The following is a 6,037-nucleotide window of genomic DNA, read 5'->3' on the forward strand; positions in this document are numbered from 1 at the left end:
TACGAGGACGTAAATATTCTAAGTGGGGGAGAGTTGTAACGCCTACTTTTTCATAATTATTATTTAATTGATTTATTGCATTTTATTAGAATATTATATGAATTATTATTATATATTTATTTTGATGAAATATATGTTAATAGTTGATATTATAAGTATTAATATCATTATTATGTGGGGGAAGAGTATTATTATTGGAAATAATTAATTATTAGGGAAGAGAGTAGTTTTTAGGGAGAAGAGCAATTAGAGAAGGGTTAAAAGTCAGTTAGAGAGAAAGAAAATCAGAACACGTACGTTTTGGAGAAAAGAGGAGAAAGAGGAGAACTCAGAGGGAGAACCCTAAGAACGAAGAACGCAGCCGTTGGAATTCAGAAAAATAATCTAAGGTAAGGGTGGGATTCATATTCTATAATCTTAAGTATGTTCTTCTAAAATTAGGTTTGACAGAAGTTGTAGGTTGTGAGTTTTAGGGATTATGGTTAATCTTATGTTGTTGTTCATAGTTTTGTTGTTTGAGAAATTAAGTCTTTAAATTATGAATTTAATTGTTGAAAGTGCATGAATTTCCCATGAATTGCTATGTTGAATTGATGTTCAGGTCCTAGGATGATCATAGGCAATGTTCCCTATCAAATTTGGGGTTTGGGTAATTGAAAATTGGGTTTTAAGAGTGATTCTTAAGCGAAAAACGCATTGTTAAACTAATTTTTGAACTGCTGAGAAGCCCAAAATCGGCCACCGAATTGTCAAAATCGGCCACCATTTTCTGATCTAAATTTCCAGTTTTAGTTCTGGAAAAATCGGCCCCCGATTGTCAAAATCGGCCACCGATTTTCTGTCAGACCAATCTAGAAAATATTCACATTTTCAACCCGTTTCTGTTTCGAATTAGCTTTCGGTGTAAACATGAAAGTTGTAGATAATTGAGTTATCTTTCTAATGGCTTTGAAGTGACTAGAAAATTATTTGGAGATTTTGAGTTATGATGAAAATAGTCCAACAGGGTCTTCAGAAAACTTTAAGAAAACTTGGCGTAACTGATCCCAAGTTAGTCTAAAAACTTATGGTTGGTTTCCCAACTTCAAACTTAAGTATTAGTGATTTAGTTGAGGTGTTTTATGAGTATTTGGCTTATGTCTTATTGATCAAACTTGATTTGCTTTTGAAGAATGTTTTGGACTTCGATATGAATGTAATTGATTAATGTATATGTTGTTATTGTTGTTGATATGTTGGAATACATTATGTGAGTATTGTATGATACATAATATTATGATGTTATGCCATTCAAGTTGTTGTACAAAAGTTATGTTGTTGCATTAGAGTTGTGTCGTTGCATAGTCAGAGATGGGGGCTTAATGCCCGACAGGTCCTTTATGACCTTAGAGATGAGGGCTTAATGCCCGACAGGTCCATTTATGACCTTAGAGATGGGGGCTTAATGCCCTGGTCGTACCACATGCATATTGAAGTTGTCTAAGATGTTGTTGTTTAAGATGAGGAGTTGTTGTTGCATTGTAGAGTCGTTATAACATGAAATAAATGATGATTGCTTAAGATGTTGTTGCTGCCCTTGATGATGATGTTGTTGTTCTGACCTTAATGGATGATATTAGTTGATGTTATATAATGATGAATATATATATTGTTCATGTTTAAGATGTTGTTGGTTGCTTTATCCTTATTAAATGATGTTAAGTTGATGATGTTGCATAGTCGAGTTGATGTCGTCGATGTCTAAGTTATTGTTTTTGCTGTTGTTGTTAAATTGATTGCTATCAATGCGTTGTTAAGGAAGAGTTATATGAAGTAATAAGTTGCTAAATGTTGTAGTTACGTTGTTAAATTCCATTGATGAATTACATGCTTATTATTTTTGATTATGTATCTGTTATACCCTAATTTTGGACCAAAAAATACTAACTTCATTCTTTTCTTACATTTCAAGTCATTTGATTTGTGTCTGATCAATTGCATCTTTCTCTGCATTTTATTTCAGTGTTATTTGCAAAATTCATGAAGAAGGGCATTTTAGTCATTTCCTATGTTAAAATTTCTTTCAGTCTTTGAAAAATGGTTTGAGTCCCTTCAAATAGTTTGAATAAGCCTTTGTTTCAATCTCATGTCAAAATCCATTTCAAAAAATTGCACTTGGAGTCATTTTGAGTCAATTTAGCCCCTAGGGGCATTTTAGTCTTTTCATGTGTTAAAAATCTGTTTAATTTCCAAAATTGTCTCTCAGTCTTTTCATTTGGTTTAAATAAACTTGTGCTTAAATTTCCTATTAAAAATCCATTTTTTAATTGCATCTGAGTCATTTTTAGCCATTTTAGTCCCCAGGGGTATTTTGGTCTTTTCACACGAAATTTCGGCAGAGAGAGGTTACTTTTAAGAACCTCATTTAAGTAATTGGTTCGTTTTAGTCCGTTTGGTCATTTTTTTTAATCGTTTCACTTTACGTTGTTTTCAAATTACATTTTTTACCAACTTTATTTTAATTACATTTTTAGTCCTTTTTTGTCATTTTTGCATTTTAGTCCGTTTATTTCAGTTAATTGCAGATTGGTCCACAAGAGTTTGTTACAAGTCCAGTGCCACGTGTCATTATTCCATTGGTCCAGTCATCATACACATCATCTATAAAAGCCCAGTCATCAGTCAAAGTCGAACTACTACTCATTTTTTTTACACATCATCACAAACACTTTCATCTTTTCTCTCTCCATCAAAACAAATCAAAATCACAAAAATCTCATGAATATTCAAGAACATTCTTGAACATTCATCACCAAACCACCACTCTAACCACCACAACAAACTTTTCCGGCCACCCTAACTAACCACAACAACCACAAAAATCATCAAATCAACAATATTATCACAAAAGAATCATCCTAAGACCCATATATAGCAATTTTCGGTACTGTTCATCACTATTCACGTCACTGTTCATCACTATTCACCGCCGGAAAAATCATTTTCGGACTCATCTCCCTCCACAAGTGCAAGGCCGATTTCGGCCACCACAAGAAGAGGAGGAGGCGCGCGGCAACCACAAGGGAAGAAAAAAAACTCGCGGTCGGAGCTTAACCGGAGAGGGAAGAACGCTTGCGAACCGGATTCGACTTGAGGTAAGGATTTAGAAGCTTTTTACCATCTTTTTTGTCACTTTTTCTTTCAAAATTTCTCAAACATCAAACTTAGATCTACGCTTCACCGTTGATTTTCTTGAAAAACTAAGCCCGGATTCGTGATTAGAACGAAAAAGGATTGTTAAAAAGCTAAAAAAAATTGAATCGGGCAAAAAAAAAATTTCCGACGCGGTGGTGCCTCCACCTCGCGGTGGTCGGCCACCGCGCCGGACCGGTGGAGGTTGATCGGAGAAGAAGGCTGCATTTGCAGACCTTCTCTCACTAAAAATTTGTAGAGAGAGGAGGAAGAAGGAATTATGAAGGAAATAAACCGAAATTGGCTTTTATAGGTGTAAACGAACCGGTTCGGTTCGCTTGAACCGGACCGGTTCACTTGGTTTTCTTCTTCTTGTTCCTCAACCGTTAGATCTAGCTGGATCAATCCAACGCTCCTCACGCGTTTGGATGATCCAGGATCCATTTACCTTGGGCCTGGACTTTTGTTACCACTTTCTTCTTATTTTCTTGCTGTTTACTACACTATTTCTCGCTAAATACACCTTTGCATGCCTAAAATCTCTTTGAAAAATTCCAATAAAATTCCTATAATTTTTCTAGTATATTTTGATCAATTTTGATATATTGCATGTCAAGATTGATCAAGAAATACTAGAAAATTATTTTGCCATGGTTTAATGCTTTTTCTTGTACTTTTTGTTGAAAAATCTTGATGAAAAGCTTGTAAAATTTGGTGAATTCTTGTTGCAATTTTTGTTGAACGATTTAGGATTGTTTCTTGTTAATTTTGTATGCTGAAAATTGTTAGAGAAAATACATGGAGAAATTGTTTGAATTTTGTGTTGTTTTGTCCAATTTTGTAAAGTTTTTTTTGCATGTTTTAATTCCAATTGTTTGATTCATAATAATTGTGGTTTGTTGAATAATTTTGGAGTATTGTTTGGTGATTGATTTGGTGTTTTGGTGCTGGTTTGTGATATGTGATAATTGACTCCTTATATGGCAAGTTACTTGATTCTTTAACATGTGAATTAGTGCAAAATAGGCTTAATAAAATACCATAGTTTCTTGACTTGTCATTTTCTCATAACTCTCACATTGGGGCTGAACCTAGACCCTTTAAAAAATGCCAAAATGGAGAGTTATGAGTCTCTTGCATTTGCCTTGGAATTTTGGTGTTTTATTAAGTGCATTTTCGCTACTTTTTCTTGCATTTTTACCATGTTTTATGCTTTATTTCCTTGCCAATTTTTCTACTATCCTATGCCTATTATTACTAACCATTTGTTCATTGTTTCATACATCATGAGCATTCCATACTTCATTTCCTCCTTCACTTTAATTTCTTGCACTTTAATCTTTACCAAGAGTTAGAATGTAAAAAAACTTAGGATTTTTTGTACTTTACCTTCATGCAATTTTAAATTCTTCCAAGACCATAGAATGTAAATTAGGGCATGATGTAAAAAGGACAATGGACTCTAATGATGTACACCGACACAAGCACCGACACATGCACACACATCACGTAGATATTTTAGATGTATGCTTAGGCTATGCATGTTTAGATGTATGTTTAGGATTGAATGTTTAGATGAATGCTTAGGATTTACACTTAGAAAAATCAATTTTCCAAAAAAATATGAACAACATCACTCAAATATTTTTCTTAATAAACCTTGGGATCAAAATCCCATTGAATTTTCCTTTTCTTTTCTTAAATAAAAACTTAATGAATTTTAATCATACTTTGACTTCCTTTTTGCAAAATGACTAATTCAACCTCACAATTTCACAATCTTATGCCCTTAAGGCCTCTCTCTCTCTCATTCTTCAAAATTCCAATTTTCAAACTTAAAATCAACCAACAAAAACAAAAACATTTTTTGGAAGAGAACTACGGTGGATTTGATCCCTTAAACGGGTACGTAGGCAAGGAAACAATATTCCTTCAATTCAAATAAAATAAAAATCCAAATACATTCTTCTCCCTCCAATTCTTCACTTAGAATACTTTTAGGCTTAATATCATCTTTCAAAATAGCATTTAAAAATAAAGCGCGCGCGTTGAAAGTAAAGACGGTTCCTATAGGATACTATAGTCGTTATGGGTGCCTAACACCTTCCCGTAGCGAAAACAACTCCCGGACCTCGATTCTCAAGGGTTTTGCTTACTTTTTCCCTTCCCAAGAAAAAATAAGATATCACCGGTTAAAAAGGTTCAAACGTAATCAATGTTTGACACCCGAAAACCAAGATAAAACAGTATCTCACCCCTTCTGCTTGAAAATGTTGCTCTTCGTATGAGTAACTTGCAGGTAACGAAGAATAGTGCAGTTGTGAGTGATCTCCGTCGTGTCGTCTAGGATGCTCTGATACGTAATAGGATGGGGATTTGTTTGATGCATTGTTTTCCTTGTTACGTATTTCTTTTTATTATTGTTGGACTAATTTCATGAAGACTATTTTAAGATGTTAAGTTGTGGCCTTTTAGTGCCAAGGATTTTATAAGATGATGTAAAACTATTCCGCTGCATATGATTATTGGATTTTTATAAAGGCTGGTTATTTTAATAAATAGTATTTTCTATTACTATAATTGTGGATAATGTTGTAAGATGAATGTGATGCTCCGTTTCTAATGAGAAACTCTGATATTCTTTATATTTATTTATATTGGGAAAACGGGGTGTTACATTTGGGAAATTTATTTTTTCCCTTGCCTCTATGTGTGGCAGGTACTCCTGTCTGATGTTATGAAGGATGTTGAAACATCCTATTTTGTGTGGGAATTCTCTTTCCCTGTTTGTAGCATAGGAACTCAAGTTTCCTCTTCTCGAGAGAATTTGCTTCTCTCTATCATTGTGTGGGAATTCGTTATCCCT

At 33.9% G+C, this 6,037-nt stretch overlaps 1 long non-coding RNA gene across 1 annotated transcript; it reads left to right on the plus strand.

Moving 5' to 3' along the window:
* The first annotated feature begins 279 nt into the window (after positions 1 to 279).
* Positions 280 to 5,751, plus strand: LOC146916068 (uncharacterized). The gene is made up of 2 exons (XR_015014863.1): positions 280 to 389; positions 5,471 to 5,751. It is a non-coding gene; the product is annotated as an uncharacterized LOC146916068 (long non-coding RNA).
* The last annotated feature ends 286 nt before the right edge of the window (positions 5,752 to 6,037 follow it).

Source organism: Medicago sativa, chromosome 6 (genome assembly GCF_051527215.1).
Source record: "Medicago sativa cultivar Bolivia chromosome 6, Bolivia_mono, whole genome shotgun sequence".
In the NCBI taxonomy this organism is placed as follows: Eukaryota; Viridiplantae; Streptophyta; class Magnoliopsida; order Fabales; family Fabaceae; genus Medicago; species Medicago sativa.